Here is a 19,932-nt window from a genome sequence, read left to right as displayed (position 1 = left end):
TACATGGTTATCGAAAGTAACACTGGAGTTTCAGTGGCCCCAAACAATCATTACATGGCATCCTGGAAAGGAATGAAAAACAAGATTCTGAATAAGCTCAAATACCAAGGACTATTGATTTGTAATTATGTAAATATGTAAGTGCTTTTTAATCTAATAAGAACAATAGAGTTTGGGTATTGCACATTTTGAGTAAGTTCCTCAGTTTGTAGTTGGCCTTTTGGTTTTTTTAAAAAAGATTTTATTTATTTATTTATGAGAGAGAGAGAGAGAGAGAGAGAGAGAGAAGTAGACTCCCTGCTGAGCAGGAACTTGATCTGGGGCTTAATCCCAGGACCCTCGGATCATGACTTGAGCTGAAGACAGACGCTTAACGGAGGACCGAACCACCCAGGTGCTCCTCAATTTTTATATAAAAGTGTTTACATTTTTTAAAAATTTGAGGCTAATTCATCATTTGATGAGAAAAAAAATGTAAATATATCCAAATAACATTTCTTATATTTCTTTGGATTCTTTGAGTTGTACTATAGAACCAGGGTAGGGTTGGCAGGAAGTCACAAAGCCAGTTCTATCTAGCTGCACTCTGAACAGTACCTAATGTGCTAAGTGTGACTCTGGGGCTGACCTCTCTGGGTCTCAGTTTTCTCCTCTGTGAAATGAAATGAGTAGATGAGATGATTTCAGGTCTCTTCCTTTAATACTATAATATGAAATCACAAGTGATATGATTTCATATGATGTGACTGTAAGGGCCTATTTAGCTGGAGCCACCCCACCTCGGTTGAACAGCCATTTTATTGTTTATGCAGTAAAACTTAAACTGTCCCTGCCCCCCCCCACCCCCAGGGGACTTACTTAAAACAAGTCCCAGAAGTCACTCCCAGGTAACAAATCCCAAATACAAGGGTGGGTCAGGTCAGGTGGAGACATCCAATCAGTAAAGCACACATACTGTCTCCCTAGCTACCAAGGAGTGTGGGTCCCGCCTTTTGGGCGCCAATTCTGACCAAGGTGATAGGCTAGTTCAAATAGCTACTATGGGGTGAATTGTAATTCAATTGGCTACCCGTGTGGGGCCTAGCATGACTGTGCAGCTTCCTCTGTGTGTTACAATCTCATTGGCCACCTATGTGTGGCCAGGCCCAACCACTTATAGTCTTTGTTCTATAAAAGTTAGTCTGTAAGGCAGGGAGGGGTCACCCTTTCTATAAGAGGCATGGCCCTGAATGGTCGGTTTGATTCTCGATGCTTGGCATGAAATAAAGCTTTGCTTGACCTTTGCTTTGTATCAGTCTCACTTCTTTAATCATGGACCCATTATTGGGGGACCCAACAGTGACTGATAAAAGGATAAGGCAGGGATTGAATTAGCTAAAGATGACCATAACTTTCGTATTTAAATTCAAACTCTTTTTTTTTTTTAAAGATTTTATTTATTTATTTGACAGACAGAGATCACTAGAAGGCAGAGAGGCAGGCAGAGAGAGAGGAAGGGAAGCAGACTCCCTGCTAAACAGAGAGCCTGATGCGGAGCTCGATCCCAGGACCCTGAGGTCATGACCTGAGCTGAAGGCAGAGGCTTTATCCCACTGACCCACCCAGGCGCCCCTAAATTAAAACTCTTTTGAGCCAAACACATTTTTGAAGTTTTCAAGATAAAGCAACTATTGATTCATCTGAAATAAATACATTATATCCAATCTGAGTTCATCTTGTTTTTATTTCTCCAGGGAACTGGCAGAAGATCTCTTCAATATTTACTGGTAGCATGGCTGGTTACTATAAAATCCGTACAGCCCGCTTAGATGACTCTGAAGGGCATTACAGTAGCTTTCCTTTGATTCTCTATCTTGTCTTGGTTGATCAGATGCTTCTTTCAATAATAAACAGGGACTTTCCGTTCTCCACATAGTCTAACTTGAAATATGAGTAAGAGGATAGACTTAAAGAAAGGTAAGGAGGGAAAAAAGTTAAAAAGAAAAAGGTCTTGGATGAGGGGTGTCCTGTTAGTTCTATGTGGGTATTGGGATCTGGCCCAACAATCCTCTTAGGAGGTCAGGCACTGGGAAAGGCTTTTGGAAAGGGAAGCAGAGATTAGCATGAGAAAAGTACAGCTTGTTCATTTCCCTTCTTGAGGTCTTGAGGTACCTGTTTGTGTAGAATATGTTTCCGGGGAAGCCAGACACACAGAATACAGCAGGAGGCCCCAGGAATAACTTGGCTGAGTTCTGGAATTCTGGTCATGGGTTTACACTGTTTGTGAAGGACAGTGTCTGAGTCAGACTCCCTCCCAGAGGAACAGGGTGCTGGCCAAGAGGCCCAAGTCGGGGTTGGATTTTTAGTGCCTGGGTGTGGATTATCAAAAGGGAGAAGGCAGGGCTCACTCATACATCATGAGCAACCATGAGTGCTGCTGTCCAAGGCGCACTGCTCAGGAGGATCCAGTGCTTGAGCCTGAGTGTTTTGCAATTGCAATCATGACATTATTTAATAATGATATTTTTGAATTTTTGTTTTATAAGTGAAGTCAGATAAGACCATGGAGCATGACCAGGGGCTTAGGGTCTCGGGTCACAAGCAATCCTGTTTTTTAACCACCTCCTGCTCCCAGCTTCTCATCTGTCAGTGCCCCCAGCAACCACTGGTACCGAAGCCCCTGGTTGGGGCCTGGGAGTGAAGCAGGAAGACCTCGGGCTAGGTATGCTCCTGCTCATTGAGTTGTGGGACTGGGCCTCATTCATCCCTCAAGTATCACTGAGTGCAAAAGAGTGCAACAGCAGAGAGCCAATAGAAAACAGCATGATGAGTCGAGACAGACACAAAATGAACAAAATCTTTTTCTTCTGGTTTTTAAATGAGAGGGCCCGCATTTTCATGTTGCACTAGGTCCCACAAATTTTGTAGACAAAACAGGTGAGAGGGGTAGGTAAGGACCATCCAACAAGTGAGTTAGGCTGACCTCAGGACACAGTGAGTAGTAAGGGTGAGCACCAAATCCAGGGGTGGTGTATGGAGATTGGAGCAGGGAGGTGGGGTCAGGAGTTTGAAGCAGGAAAGATATGAGAAACTGGAGAAAGTAGAAATCAAGAAGAAAGCATGGCGGGGTGCCTGGGTAGCTCAGTGGGTTTAGCCTCTGCCTTCGATTCAGATCATGATGTCAGGGTCCTGGGATCGAGCCCCAAATGCACAGCCCCATGTGTAGAGCCCCACAATGTAGAGCCCCACATATATCCGGCTCTCTGCTCCACAGGGAGCCCTCTTTCCTCTCTCTCTGCCTACTTGTGATTTCTCTCTCTGTCAAATAAATAAAATCTTAAAAAAGAAGAAGAAGAAAGCATGGCTAGCATATTCTGAATGTAAATTTGAACAATGGTGGAGGTTTTGATCTTGTTTTATGTGTGGCTGAGGTTCCCTCTGACTCAAATGGCCAAAAATGAAGCCAAACAGTCTTGACTATGTTCTAAGCCCAAGTCATTCCCTGAGAGGGGAAATAAAGACAATCATAAATTTTTCTGATTCTGAGGCAGTTTACAGAGGGCCAAAATGTCCCTTTAGCCCTCCTGTATAAAGAAGTGAATTACCATAAGAAAAATTCAGTTGTCTATTAGGTCTTTAATGTCTTTAATGTGAATAATTCTTTTTTTTAAATAAAGAATTTATTTACTTATTTGACAGAGAGAGATCACAAGTAGGCAGAGAGGTAGACAGAAAGAGAGAGAGAGAGGGGAAGAAGCAGGCTCCCTGCTGAGCAGAGAGCCCGATACGGGGCTCGATCCCAGGACCCCGAGATCACGACCTGAGCTGAAGGCAGAGGCTTAACCCACTGAGCCATCCTGGGGCCCCTACTGTGAATAATTTATGAAAAGAAGACTGTTCCATCATGTAACATGCTTTTGTATGTGTGTTCTAATCTGTAGGGGAGAAAAAAAATTTTTTTATAGTTTCTCTTTTAAGTTTGGTTCTTTAGCCATGTATACGAGAGACCTTGATAGGAACTATTGCTCCTGATAAAGAAGGCTGGAAACCAAAAAGCAGACCCTCCCCATTTGGGATTACACGACCTTAAGCAGCACCTTGCTCAGCACCTCTGAAGTGGTACAGTGTTTGGGAAGGAAGTGCAAACAATACTCAGCACCTCCACTTCTTTTTTACAAAATAGAATTTAAATACAATTTGCACTCTTAATTTATTCTGAAGCCTTTATAGTTTCAGTTGCTAATGTTAACTGCTGGTGAATGGTAGGGAAGTTTTTAACCATGTTCTGAAGCAGAATTTACTTATCAGAGAGGCAGGGGAGCAGGGAGGAAGTCTAGAGGAAAGTAACACCAGTCTTGTCTGACACTTTACACTTTTATTTCTTTAAAACACACTCATATAGTGCTTACTGTAGTGTCAGACATTGTCCCACCCAACTACTTTACCAGCACATTAATTAATTTAGTGCTCCTAACAGTCAGGGCTGGCTTATCCAATAGGCACAGTGCCTGACTTTTCAAAGTCAGGAGAAAAAAACCTGAATTTAATAATATGGAAATATAATAAGGAATCCAACCTGGATGATACATCCTTAGACCAATGCAGCAGTAAAATATAATTTTTATTATTATTTTATGGAAGAAGGGGGTCTGTGAAGGCAAACAAAAATCATAATGTACTTCTAATAACAACTCTCCCGTTATCTTAATTTTATAGATGAGAAGTATGAAGCATGTTTAAGCAATCTGCCAGTGCTGCATAGCTAATAATGAGAGAGCTGAGACTCTAGTCAAGTGTTGCTTCTAGAGCTCTGTAGAACACCATGATGAGCTATTCTGACATGTTCCTCAAGGAAGTATTTTCACATGACTTTGGCAGATCCTAAAAAATTAGCTCTCTATAAACCAAGACTTTTTGTTTTAATAATTTTAGAAGAAGGTCTTCTATATGGTTGTTACTCAATTCCTGCCTTATTAATTTGGTTATCCAAGCATAATCTGCTCATCTGCAGGATGCCATGGTATTCTTACCCATAGGTAACCCTATTGAGTATTTTTTATGCACTTGTCACTCTTCTACAATTTTTTTTTTACAAGTATTAACTCATTGAGACCTTTCTACCCTATGAGGAAGATAGATTTTATAGATGAGGAAACCCAAGTTAAGAAAGGTTAAGCTACTTGTCCAATTTCACCCAGCCATTTGGTAACAATGGAACCCAGGTGTCCCAGCTCCAGAGTGGACCCTCCCAACCAAGAAAGAGCAGCTGGTTTGCACTGTGCAGCGTAGAGGGATAGTCTCTATAGATACTCTCTAGAGTGTAGTAGCTTTGTTTTTACCCCTCATATTTTTGGACCCAGATGTTACTTTAAGCCTGCTGTCAACTTTTCAGGGTATCTTCCTTCTCTCTGCCTGTTAGGCAATTGACTAATAATTTTGCTATGTTTTTTTCTGGCACTCACATTTACCATTTGATAAATTCATGGAATGCCTACCAAGTGCTGTGTTGTGTTTATTTGCTGCTTTCAACTACTGTAATTGAAGAACTACAGAGACCATTACTCTGCTAAGTAGCATCATCATGTGCTGTGTGGAGAGAGAGGTGGTCCTATAACTGGCCTTAAGATCCTTATTGCTGGGCCTTGTAAAGATGATTTTGGATGCGTTGAGGGCCTCTGTTGGTTAATGGTCATTTATTTTTGGTTTTTAGCCAGCTTTTCAATAGCAAGTGCTGGTGAACTGCATTATTATATATAAGGGGGAAATATTTGGCGTGATATCTTAATTGAGCAAGTGGCTCAAAATAATTCATTTGCCAGGTAACTTCATTATCTTTATGTCTTTATTGAATGGTGTGACAAATGATTTAAGTAGAAAATAAAACTCCATTGGGCTATTCTGGATTAGTCTTCCCTTATAGCTCAGTCTTGAATATTAGTCCTGAAATTGGGATCTTCCTACCTATGCATCTGCTCTCCCAATGTTTTTATGTAGAAAGAAATGTTTGTTTTAATCTTGACATTTGCTCACACCCAATATCACATTAAGCATATCCTAAGTAGCCTCCATGACTATTTTAGAGCTTATAATCCAACTGACCACAACTCTAGGATTTGAAGACTGCTTTCTGCCACCAAACTGATTCCTTTCTAGTAACCTCATTTCAGTTCTTGGTCCTCACAGCCCTCTCAGGAAGCACTGCTAGCTACCACACCCAAGACTGTATTTTTCACAACTGACCCCAGAATGCTCTGCTAATTGGTAATTTACAATCCTTCAGAGGCTTGACAGTTTCTGGGTCCTACTGCTTAATCATTATGGAAATACCTAGAGCCCTTTGTAGGCTCTGGAATAATAACTAATATTTTAGATAGGAGGAAAACAAGCAAGAGATGAGCCAGTTTCTTGAAACACCTTCATCTGTTTTTGTTTTTGTTTAAAAAAACAAAACCAACAGTCCAGACTACTGCTTAGATCAGAGTTTACAAACTGGTGCCCCACAGGTTAGATTTAGGTCATTGATGTGATTTGTTGGGCCCACATCTTAAACTACACAAATTTTAAATCAATTACTTTCATTTAAAAATCAGGAAATTAGGGGCGCCTGGGTGGCTCAGTGGTTTTGGCTGCTGCCTTTGGCTCGGGTCATGATCTCAGGGTCCTGGGATCGAGCCCCGCATCGGGCTCCCTGCTCCGCGGGAGGCCTGCTTCCCTCTCTCTCTCTCTCTGCCTGCCTCTCTGCCTACTTGTGATCTCCGTCTTTCAAATAAATAAATAAAATCTTAAAAAAATAAATAAATAAATAAATAAAAATAAAAATCAGGATATTAAAAAAAAATCGCTAGACTTCTCACTTCTTTGGAAATTGGGTGATCTGATAACATTAAACCCATATACTTCTATGGTAACAATGAGCTAGAACTGGTAGTCCCTGGCTGCTTTAGACACAGCAGGTACTGCCTCACTTGACACAATCCATATGCAATTCAATTTGCTTAGCTACATTACCTGCTTGTGCCCTGGAAGCATTTGATTTTGTATCCCCTACTGTGAGTCAATGAAAGATACAAGCTCAAAATTTCAGGACTTCAGTACCTCTGCCTAGTTTTCAACTTAGTTAACATAATCTTAAAAATTGAAATGGAGGGTGCCTGGGTGGCTCAGTATGTTAAGCCTCTGCCTTCGGCTCAGGTCATGATCTCAGGATCCTGGGATCGAGTTCTACATCGGGCTCTCTGCTCAGCAAGGAGACTGCTTCCTCCTCTCTCTCTCTCTGCCTGTCTCTCTGCCTACTTGTGATATCCCTCTGTCAAATAAATAAATGAATAAATAAATCTTTAAAAAAATTGAAATGGAAAACTAATACATGCTCATAAAAATTAGAACAATGTATAGCAAAAAGTACACACTTAGTAGTAACCTCACTGATCCAATAATTTTTTCCTCATTCTCCAGAAATAATGCTAGTAATAATATTTTTGTTTTCATTTAGATATTTTCTATGAATAGGACTTTTTTTAAAAATCCAATCAGTGTTACCCACTTTTTGTAAGGCTGTATGTATGTATACAACTATTGGGTCCCGCATGTGTAAAATAAGCTATGGTGTATTAAAGTAACTATCTATATAATTGACAAAAAAATCTTGTTGAAATGTCCAAATAGTAGAGAAAAATGTTTTAAAATTATCTGACCAGTTGCCTTCATTAGTCATCCTTTAAGCTCCTTTCTTTGTGGAAGGAACCTATCCTTTCAGTAGACATTCATTCAGTTCCTGTTATGTTCAAGGCATTCTGCTAGGTAAAGTGGGAAATAGATGAATTAAAAACAAGAGCAACAATACTAACATAAGAAAGGAAGTGATTAATGTTTCCCCAAAAGGAATGGGGTGAAGGTATTGGATTTTTTTTTAAAAAAATTGATTAATTAATTTGACAGAGATCACAAGTAGGCAGAGAGGCAGGCAGAGAGAGAGAGAGAGAGAGGAGGAAGCAGGACCCTGGGATCATGACCTGAGCTGAAGGTAGAGGCTTTAACCCACTGAGCCACCCAGGCGCCACAAGGTACTGGATTTTTTTAAAAGACTTTATTTACTTGAGAAAGATAGAGAATGAGTGAGAACAAGCATGAGAAGGGGAAGATCAGAGGGAGAAGCAGACACCCCGTTGAGCAGGAAGCCCAATGCGGGACTCGATCCTGAGACTCCAGGATCATGACCTAAGCTGAAGGCAGTCAGTCCCTCAACCAACTGAGCCACTCAGGTGCCCAGGCATTGGATTTTAAATTAAACATGCTCTAATTTCAGTGGGCCAAACCCAAGATTTGAGGAATTACAGAAGTCTAGGAATAATCCAAATTTGAAAAGGTAAATAAGAAAAAGTTCAGCTGAGTGATTTCAATGATAATTTTGCTAAAGTGAAGTTAGGATGAGAGAACCCCAAAGTAGAGATAGAATTAGACGAGTGTCTATGAAAGATTTAAGGAGAAAGATATTTTGCCTTTGAAATCTTGTATCTCAGTTACCTGGAAAAAAAATTACTTGTTTGTTGAATATTCTATTGAATTAGAGAATGGTAAATGCTGCCAATCTTTAAGGAAATAACCAAAACAAAATAAAAAACCCATAATATTATCTTAAGGGCTTTTCCCCACTATAGTTTTTTGACAGGTGGAGCCTCTTGTAAATAATAGAAAATACAGATTGTTACAGATCTACAATCACTTGTGTGGGGTCAAGGCACACCCAGAGTTCTTCCCAAAGAAATATCACCCTTCACAAATTCTTTATTTTGATCTCTAGCAACCTGATGTTTTCATATACTCAATGTGGATGAGGAGTTTAAGAGTTACGCAACTCTAGTTTTGACATGTATAATGGCTATGTAAGATACTTATTAACATTGGATAAAGCAGGGTGAACTGTTTTTGCAATTTCTCATGAGTCTTAAACTATTTCAAAATATAAAGTTATTTTGAAAATGATCATTCAACAAACTTTCATCCTGCTTTGCAATGTCTTATCTTTTGTCTTGAATGCCTCTTGAATGAAATTAAAACTTGCGTAAGTTATTTTATGGATAAAGCTAGTTGAAGTATCAATGACATTGTCTGAATTATTCAAGCAAAAATATATGTTTTTAGAAAAGCATTTTGTTCTCTCATGAGTCATCTAGGATAGATTTCTTCAATGACAAATTTCAAATAGTCCCAAAAGGAACTTGGCCAGCCTCAATTTCTCTTTGCTTTGGAACTTTAAATAAGAGAGAACTTTTTTAAAAAAAGATTTTATTTATTTACTTAATTGACACAGAGAGAGAGACAGCAAGAGCTAGAATACAAGCAGGGGAAGTGGAAGAGGGAGAAGCAGGCTTTCTGCTGAGCAGGGAGCCCAATGTGGTGCTTGATCCCAGGACCCTGGGATCATGATCTGGGCTGAAGGCAGACGCTTAATGACTGAGCCACCCAGGTGCCACAAGAAAGAACACTTTTCATAAGAATCCCGTAAGTGTACAATTTTTTGTTCTTTTGTCTCAAAAGTGTATGAGCTGTTTGAAATATCAGTAGTACCATAATCAACAACTATTTTTTGGGTATTACTTTGTTAATAGCTTTTCTTCTATGTAACACATATCATACCAATTTATAAATGTGTTATGTTATATGATAAATTATATAAAACCAATAAATGTCCCCATTTTGTTTTTAAGATTTTATTTATTTGTCAGAGAGAGAGAGTGAGCGAGCGAGTGTGCACAAGCAGGCAGAGAGGCAGAGAGAGAAGCAGGCTCCCTGCCGAGCAAGGAGCCCGATGCGGTGTCCCCATTTTCTTATTTTGTATACTAAAAATACTACAAATTCACTTAGAAATATCATTAGAGCCCCCTTAGAACAAAAGTCAATGCTATGGTCTCCAAAACAGGGCTCACATATCCCAAGGGAGGTTCAGGTTGCTTCGTACTATCTAAACTTGAAAAACTAATGTGATCCAAAGCAGTGGTAGCCAGTGTACTGTGCCAATGGTCTTCAAAATTCATTTAGCCAAAATTTCTCAACAAGATTCTTCATAATCTATTATGAAAAATTTCTTGTATTCATATATATTTCTAGTAGGTAATAATTATTCTTTTGGGGACCATGTATCAGTAATTTACATATGTCCATAATTTTCTAAAAAGCATTATGGCCTTTTTAATGAATCATCAGAGTAATTATTCATCCTTTTCATTCAAGAAAGCATATAGTTTCTGTTTAGAAAGGACCTAGATACTTTCCAAACCAACTGACTGCCTACTGCTTGAATCTGCTTTTTGAAATCCTTACCAAGCATTCAACTAGCTTCAATCATGCTATGAGGAGAGCCTCAGGCTCTCAGAGGCAGTGCTTCAGGGACTACTGTGGGGTGGAGGTGGGGGAAACTGGAAAAAGTGAATGCTGACCTGGCATGTGCCCAGTTCTCCTCATTCATTCATTCAACAGGAGCAGCTGGGATAGCATCTGATTCACTTAATCAGCTTCTTTGTCAGATTTAATATACAGAAAGCATTCCATTGCTCAAGGAAGTGACCCTTGAGCTGAATCTTAAGGATGAAAAGGAGTTAGCTGTCCAAAAATAACAGTAGTTGGGCACAACCATTTGAATGGCAAAATATGTCACCTCAAATATGCTACAAAAGAGGGATGTCAGAGCAAATGGTACCTCCAAAAAAACTTCATAAAATTAAAAAGAAAATTGGTAAAAATCACAAGTAAACTTTTTAAGAACTTTAGATATTTAATCAAAGGCTTGTAGCAATCTGGGGAGTATTTATTTTTTAAAAAATTCTGAATCTCAGTAAAAACTATGAGATTGATGGCATTTTAACTTGCCCTATTCCCATCCCCCACTCTCTAGCTCCATGATAGCTTTGAAAACAACCAACCTGCAAACATGTTCAAAACTGGCAACCTGGGAGCCACCGGACATTGCACAATGGAGTTGGACCTACTTCAAAACCTCATTCTCAGAGAATTGTCAGTGTTTTACTAGTCTGGTAGTTCCCTGAAAGATTCTACTTGTAAGTCTGTCTTATTTGACATGATTCAGAGTGGAGTTCATCTAGTGGAAAAAGCCTTTTCACCAGCACTGTTTATTAAAACAATTAGTGGCAATTATTTAAAATTTGTGGCTGCCAGGGGTGATAGATAAAGTTAGGTTAAAAAATAGGTTAATCAAAAAGTTTAAAGGAAAAGATGAGGAATAAGATATCCATAGGGACTTTGAAAAGTCTGGTATATTCCTAGGAATCTAGAAGGTCAAGTGCATGCATAGGGTTATGTATGCCCAGGACACTGTGCATGCTGAGAGAACATGAGAGAACAAGACCTGAGAACACCTTAAGTTCTTAGCTCTGGATGACCTTGAGGGTATAGAAAGTGAAGGCTAAGGCAGAGTTATTCACTTTCTGACTGAATGTTGAAGGCATGCTCCAATATACAGACATATGGTGCCTTGGGAGACTCACTAATTTTAGGCATTTAAGGAAAACTCTGCCCAATCATCACCTGACCATTAAGCTAACTGAACAGAGATTTCAGCAGTGATATATGACAAGGAACACAGACTTTGTCATTCAAAAAGCCACTAAAACAAACAAACAAACAACAACAAACTGCAACAGCAACAAATCCTGAGAAGGGGGCAGAATCTGATTTCCATAGTTGCCACAATTTGTTACTTAGACATCCAGTTTTCAACAAAAAATCACAAGATGTACAAAGAAATAAGAAAATATGCGGGGGTGGGGGGCAGGCAGGGAAATACTAATTAATAGTAATCGTCCCTGGTAAGGCCCAAATGGTTAAATCATTAGACAAGGACTTTATTTTTCTATTTTTTTATTTTTAAAGATATTATTTATTTATTTGAGAGAGAGAGTGAGTGAGCATGGGGGAGCTAAAGGCAGACGCCCAACTGACTGAGCCAACCAAGTGCCCCTAGACAAGGACTTTAAATCAGCTATTGGCCAAGAAACAATGAAAAGATGCTCAACATCATTAGCCATTAGGGGAATTCAAATCAAAGCCATCTAATACCCATTAGGATCATCATACTAAACAACACCAACACCAACAACAAGAGTAGTAATAAATGTTGAAAAAAATGTGGAGAAATTGGGGCCACAGAATACAGCAGTAGAAAAGTATCCAATGTATCTAATAAACCTTATTTTGGTAAGTAAAATGTCCTTCACTTCAGAGGCAAGAAAAATACCTATAGGTTATCAAGACACTTTCTAGCATTTTCCAAACTGCTTCAAGTACCCACAAATCATACTGAGGTGTCCCAAAAGCATCTACTTTAAAGAGAAAAGGAAGATTTTGTGGGATAATTTAGTGGATTAAATGCCGGAGGCACATTCTTGAGACATACATTCTTCCTTGTATATGCTTGACTTCTCTTTGTTATGAAGAACCATAGATCCTGGTTGAAGTGATTTGTCTAAACCTCAGATTAAATACCTTTCAGGCCAGCAATGTTCTATCTCTAGTGCCATAGGAACCAATACAATTCAGCTTTGGAGGTACATGTTATTTAGTTTTATAAGATATTATTTTGATATGTAAACTGATTAACCTCTTCAACTTGAGGCTATTGTACATTTGAATCTTTTCTCAATAAAAACAATTAGTACTTTCTGTAAAATGTATGACAAATTTGTGATTGTATGGGTTAGAATAAAACAACCAGGGTACTGGAAAATAAACCACATTAAATATAATATAGTCCTTTATTTAAATGACAAATGTTAGTGGTCTCCTTATAGGCATATATTGAAAGTTAAACATAGTAGCCTTTGTAAACCTGCTGGTCAATTCTGAATTCCCCTGAATAGCCTTATCATTCCATTATTTTTTTAGATAGTTTTAACCAGTAACCATAAATCACCTTCTATTATATTAAAGATTCTAGCTGTGATGAATGTGGCAGTTACCCCCTGAATCAGTAAAATGTATTCAGGTGTTGCCAAGTCCTGTCAGATAGTTGAACGTATCTCATTCTGCTTTTACTTAAGACAGAGTAAGTTTTGCTAAATCAGATGGATTTCTTATTTCCATTTTTCCTACTTAATCATTAAAATAGTCACTAGTAACTTTTAATAAAAATATTTTTATTTTTCTTTACTAGATTATGTCTCGGTAAGTTAAAGTCTAAGTATATGAATGATATCTTTAAACACAAAGTGAAATTTGGGATTCAAATTGGTTTTAATCTTGAGATATTCAGAAAAGCATAAATCAAGAGCAGTGTATTGGCATAGGATTGGTGTTGAATGAGAGATCTTGATAATTGTCTAATGTTCTAAACTGTACATCTTGCACTACAAAAAAAAGTTTAAAAATAGAATAAAATGTTGTTTTGGCATGTGTGCTTAACTGAATTTTTATTTATTTATTTATTTTTAAAAGAGGTTTTATTTATTTATTTTTTAGAGAGAGAGAGAGCACAAGCAGGCAGAGTGACAGGCAGAGGCAGAGAGAGAAACAGGCTCCCCACTGAGCAGGGAGCCTGATGCAGGACTCCATCCCAGGACCCTGGGATTATGACCTGAGCCAAAGGCAGCGACTTAACTGACTGAGCCACCCAGTTGCCCCTTAATTGAATTTTTAAAAGATTTTATTTACTTATTTATTTAGAAAAAGACAGTGAGCATGTGGAGGGCAGGGGCAGAAGGAGAGGGAGAGAGAGAATCTCAAGCAGATTTCACGAGCACAGGGCCCAACGTGGGGCTTGATCTCATGACACCAAGATTATGACCTGAGCTGAAATTAAGAGTCACTCAATCAACTAAGCCACTAAGCTACCACTTATCATCTGATCAGTTAGACCATTCAGTCATTGCAGGTTTGTATTGGGGTGGAATAATATCCTATCTTTCTGGATGTAAAAAAAACTAAAGAAAGAAAAAAGAGGTAGAGGGATAGATTAATCAATCTTAGAAGACCAAAAATATATTTTGAGAGGTGGCCAATATTTCAAGGAGTCACTTCTTTCATAGCTATTTAATAAACAGCCTTTGGTATTAGGCTCCAAAAACCTCCCTTCTATTAGCAGGGTTTTCCCAGCTGGGAGATTTCTGCTTTGGTAGATTTGGGGGTTTGTGCCTCTCACTGTCACTACTGATGCTGTTTTCTAAGGATCCTTGTAGGGTCCTGCCACAGGAGTCTGCTGCCAAAGTCCTAGCGAAGATGTCAGAAAAGAGTCATTAAAGCACCTAATTTGGGGTGAATCTCATTGTCAAGTATACTGATGTACCACTACAGTGGTAACTTTCTGATTGGAATCTTCAGTGGTACTAGACCTTCTATCCTCACCTCCAAGCTCCAAGGTTATGATAAATACCCTACATGCGATCCTATCCACTCTCCAAAGGGAATCTGGGTTCTAGATGGTAACCCCAAGTTACTATCATGAAATTCATCACTTATTGTTTCTCTTCCTTTCTCTAATCATAACTTTCTTTTTTTTTTTTTTTGCTTTTTGTGAACAGGCAAACTAATTAAAGTAAGTTTTTCTTTTCTTATTATGTTATATTAGTCACCATAAAATACTTCATTAGTTTTTGATGCAGTGTTCCAAGATTCATTGTTTATGTACAACACCCAGTACTTCATGCAACACGTGCTTCTTGGCACTCCAGTCCCCACATGATCAGTTTGGTGTTTGTTTCTTTTTAAATTTTTTATTTAAATTCAACTTTGTTAACATATACTGTATTACTGGTTTCTGGGGTAGAATTTAGTGATTTATCAGTTGCATAAGAGCCAGTTCTAATTTATCAGCTTTGTTTTTAATCACTAAGCCTGACTGATAACTTCCTTGAAGGATAGGAAAAAAGTAAGTAGAAACCTCATGACTTAAAGGGGTTAGTGTCAGCTGCAACAAAATCACCTGCCACAGTTACAGAACTCCTTCAGGTCCAAAGAGCCCAAGTCATAAAATCAATCTCTTTGGACTTCATTTTCCTTATGTGCAAAATGAGGAGTGAACCACATAATTTTTTAGTTTTCTTCCACTTCTAACACCCCAAGGGTCAGTACATTACAGAAGTTTTAAATTAGGATTTTAGGGTCTTCTATTTGCTTTAATCAAATACCCCACTTCCAACTCCATTCTTGTTGATGTCTCCTGTATCAGGAAATGGCTCTTTATTAATTTGGTAGATACTTATTAAATGCTTACTATGGACTAGGTACTCTTATGGGTACTGAAAGTACAAAGGCTCTGCCCTTAAGAAGCCTGTGGTCTAGTTAATGGATGCTTTCGTCCTTCTTTCTTCTCCCATCTCCTGCAGGTAGTAAATTATTATTATTTACCCATCTCTCTCATCATCCTTTCTCTGTCTCCTTTGATGGCTCCTCTTTCTCCTTGCAGTTCTAATGAATCCCAAGGATTCGTCATCCTTCTATCCTGATTTCTCTCCACCCTCTTCCCCTAGAGGGCTCTCCCAATGGCCATATAACATATACTTTCAAAAATGCTCATTTTCTTGACTACTTTAACCTTTTGGCCTTAGGCCATTCTGTCACACTGACGTGCCAGGGCAGCAATCCAAGGCACAGACACTGTAGTTCTATTTATCCACCAAGAAAATTAATCACTTCTGCCTAAATCTGCTCTGGTCATTTCTACCTCATTCCCAGTTCTTGGTTTTGTCTCTACTTTTGGATCTTCTCTTGTCTTTCACACTGCTCACTGAACTTGGTTTCTGTATGAATTTCCTTGGGCTGCTGTAACAAATTACCACAAACTATGGGGCTTAACACAAAAGAAATTATTCTCTCATAGTTCTGGAGACCAGTAGTCTAAAACCAAGATGTCTAAAACCAAAGGGTCTGTTCCCTACAAAAGCTCTTGGGGATAATTCTTTCTTGCCTGTTCTAATTTCTCTTTCTTTCTTTCTTTCTTTCTTTCTTTTTTTTTTTTTTTAAGATTTTATTTATTTATTTATTTGACAAAGAGAGGTCACAAGTAGGCAGAGAGGCAGGCTGAGAGAAGTTGGGGGGGAAGCAGGCTCCCTGCTGAGCAGAGAGCCCGATGCAGGGCTCTATCCCAGGACTCTGAGATCATGACCTGAGCTGAAGGCAGAGGCTTTAACCCACTGAGCCACCCAGGCACCCCAACCTCTTCTAATTTCTGATGGTTGCTGGCAATGCTTGGCACTCCTTGATCTTTACGTGCACATTGGAGTCTCTGCTTCCATTTTCATATGGCCTTTTCCCCTGTGTCTTTATCTCCCTCTTCTTATAAGGACATTGGATTTAGGGCCTACCCTAATCAATATGACTTCATCTTAATTTAATACATCTGCAGAGACTCTATTTGTGTGTGTTTGTGTGTATCCTACTGGTTCTGTTTTTCTTGTGGATTCTTTATTAATAGAGCATGTAATAAACATTTGTTGAATGAATAAACTGAATGTCAAAATGAACAAACAAGCCTTCTATAGCTATGTACTGATTTCATTTTCCCAGCTTTATTATATTCAGCCTTTCACTAATAGATCAATCTTCCTTTAACACCAGTTTTATCACTTTATTCATCTTCTAAGACATTGACTTCAAATGCCTTGTTTGAATTGTCAGGAGCTCACAGTCTGAGTGCTCTATCAAGTAGTAAGATCTAGTGGTCAAAAACATAGTTTACGATATCAAAACGACCTCAGTGCAATCCAGGCTTCACTATTTACCAAATATGTGATCTTGGGCACATTATGTTACTTTTCTGAGGCTCAATTCTCCCATCTATAAAACACATGTTAGTATTTACCTCTAAGAACTAAAAGAGCTAAATAAGACAATATATTTCAGAGTGTTAGCTGAATGCCTGAAAGATACTAAGTACTAAACAAATGGAATGTTCTCATTTGTTTATCTTCACTCTACCCCAATATGAATTATTCAAACTAGTCAAGCTGGTCTCCTCGAAGGCCCAGAGATTTATTCCCAACCCCATGTCCTCTTAGAAGTGCCCTATTTATTTATTTATTTATTTATTATTTGGTCTCTCTTTCTTACTTTCTTAATTCATCGTTTTTGAAAGCTAGACTCAAACCTGTTTCCACCATGTTCAGTCCTCATTTAGCCAACCTGCTTCTCTGTGGGCAATATTGTATCTCTATTGAAAATGTTAGTTTTGCTCCAGGGAAATGGAGCAGATGTGCTTTTCCATATTCTTCCTGCCAAGTACAACTACAAATCCTGAATATATATTTTATTCTATATATAAAGTTAATGGAAGAGGACTTTGAAAATTAGAAAGAAAAAGAATAGTTTAAGACTTAGGGGCACAAAGAACAACACAGTAGTGAGTTCCCTGGTTTTTCTTTTTTGTCTCATATATCCTTAACTTGGAGCTGAAGAAGGAATCAACTCAGAAATGTCAAATAGGCAGAGAGAAAAAAAAGCCCCAACAAAAGCCTTTATCCAAAGGGTTATTTATCCAAAGGACCAAGAAAGGGAAAACCTGGCAAGCCAGAAAACTTTCAGACAATAACAACTCTACTCCAGCCAAACACCACAGAAAACATTATGGCTTCACTCCCACTCATGCCAGCAAAAGCAAAATGGGGAGTCTAGACTTCCACAATTGTGAGGCATTAATAAGACACTCAGTACTCACTCTCAGTGGGGTGTGTCAGAGAAGGCCAAGTAGGTACGTAGGGAGCCTGGGCTTCTATCCCTCTTCTTTTCCCTGGAGCCATCTCAGAGGAAGCCTAGAAGAGATTCAGGGCTTTTAACATCATAGGATAGTATCATAGGATACTCCTATTACAAAAAAATGAAAATCAAAACTGAAAAAACAATGTCATTTTGCATTTGTGCAAAAAAAAAGAGAGAGAGAGATAAATACTGGGAATTGGGGCGGATGGCAGAGTAGGAGGACACTAAGCTCATCTTGTCCCATAGGTACAACTAGATAACACCCACTTCAGTGTAAATAACCCAGAAAATGACCCCAAACTCCACAGCTAAATGTAGAGAGGAGGTCAGTCACATTGAAGAGGATAGGAAGGGCAGACCTGCAGGACTGACCATGAGAGGGAACAACCCCGGGGCATGGAGAGGGGAGAAAAACAGACTCTCACGTTCGGATAACTGCACGGACAGTATGAATCCCTACAACATGTAGCTTTCAAAACCAGAAGGGCTGAATTTTGTGAGTTCTTACAACCAGTGGGATTTAAAACCTGGAATTTACACAGAACTGTACCCCTAGGGCAAATAATATATTATATGTTAATAATAATAATAATAATTTAAAAACCCTGGAATTTAAAAAATCAGTGAGCTCAGCTCTGGGACAGCTGGGAGGATATGAGGAAATTGAGTTCCTGCCCTCAAAGAGATAGCACAAAAAACAGCCTGCTAAGATTATCATAGAAGCAGCAGTTTGAAAAATGCCTGGGGCATATGGGAGGGAGAGTATTTTACTAATCTCAGAGTATGTGGTGGTGGGAGATTACTCTAGGATCAAAGGAACTGGCAGGCACTATTTCCTTCTCAAGTTCCTCAAATAAACATAGGGCCACTTGTGGAATCATTGCAACTCTGACTAACTAACTTGCTAATATTGCCTCCCTGCACCTCCATGCTACAGCAGATCAGCCCCCTCCAATATACTCTTGGCCAGAGCCCATGCAAAGAGATGCCACAAGCCTGGCAGTGTGCAAGCAGCCCACCAACAGTGTATGAAGCACTACTCCCAAGTGACTCCTGTGCCAGAGAGAGGGGAAGATAATCACATAAACCAGTCAGCCTGGGGCCCTAGCAGGGGACTGGGGGCAAACAGCTGGTGTAACTGCAGACCCTGCCCACCAAGGAAAGCCTCTTAGGGGATAAGACAAGGAAAGCACCCGGCAGTTTGGTGCTACTGCATCTCTGACAAATGTCTGGTCTGACTCAACTCAAGCCCAGACTGCCTCACTAATACCACAGGGACCAAACATTGCTGACAACAGTTACTGTAGGTGACTGGACTGAAGAAAAGAGCAGCTCAGCCACAATAGCAAAGTGCATGAAACTCACATAAGAGACACTCCTGAAGCACCAGGTTCCACCAGTTCCACACTGCACTGCAGGGCACTACAGGACCTCTTCTTCATAATGCCACTACTTTCAAGTGCAGGAGATGTAGCTGACTTTCCTAACACACAGAAATAGACACAGAAATTTGGACAAAATAAGAAGACAGAGGAATATATCCCAAATGAAAGAACAAGACAAAATCACATCAAGAGACCTACACAAAACAACATAAGTAATATGCTTGATAGAGAATTTAAAGTAAGTCTCATAAAGATCCTCACTGAACTTGAGATAAGGGTGGGAGACTTCAGTAGGACCCTTAACAAAGAGATTTTAAAAAGCGATCAGAGATGAAGAACACATTAAGTGAAATTAAAAATACAAGAGATGGAATTAAAAGTAAACAAGATATCCTCCTCTCTCTCTCTCTCTCTCTGCCTGCCTCTCTGCCTACTTGTGATCTCTCTGTCAAGTAAATAAATAAAATCTTTAAAAAAAAAAAGTAAACAAGATAAAGCAGAAGAACAAATCAGCAACCTAGAGGAGAAAGTAATCAAGCTAAGCAGGTGGTGGAAGAAAACATAATTATGCAAAATGAGAACAGACTTAGGGAACTCAGTGACACCGTCAAGTATAATAACATTTGAATTATAGGGATCCCAGAAGGAGGAGAGAAAAGGGGGCAGAAAATTGATATGCAGAAATACTAGCTGAAAACTTCCTGAATCTGGGGAAGGAAACTAAAATCCAGATGCAGGAGGCACAGATATTCCCCCATCAAAATCAATCCAGGTAGGTCCCCACCAAGATATATAGTAATTAAAATGGCAAAAAGTAGTGATACAGAGAGATTTTTAAAAGCAGCAAGAGAGAGGAAGGCAGTTACAC

General features: G+C 39.1%; 1 long non-coding RNA gene across 1 annotated transcript in view; it reads right to left on the bottom strand.

Moving 5' to 3' along the window:
* LOC309861148 overlaps window positions 1–19,932 on the bottom strand; it is a 150,434-nt gene that overhangs the window by 79,935 nt on the left and 50,567 nt on the right. The window contains exon 2 of the long non-coding RNA XR_014309781.1: window positions 17,639–17,732. This is a non-coding gene — a long non-coding RNA (uncharacterized lncRNA). The remainder of the gene's footprint in view (window positions 1–17,638; window positions 17,733–19,932) is intronic.

Source organism: Mustela nivalis, assembly GCF_964662115.1.
Source record: "Mustela nivalis genome assembly, chromosome: 3".
NCBI lineage: Eukaryota > Metazoa > Chordata > Mammalia > Carnivora > Mustelidae > Mustela > Mustela nivalis.
The sequence above is the reverse complement of the archived record's forward strand: the minus strand, read 5'-3'. Positions and strand labels throughout refer to the sequence as shown.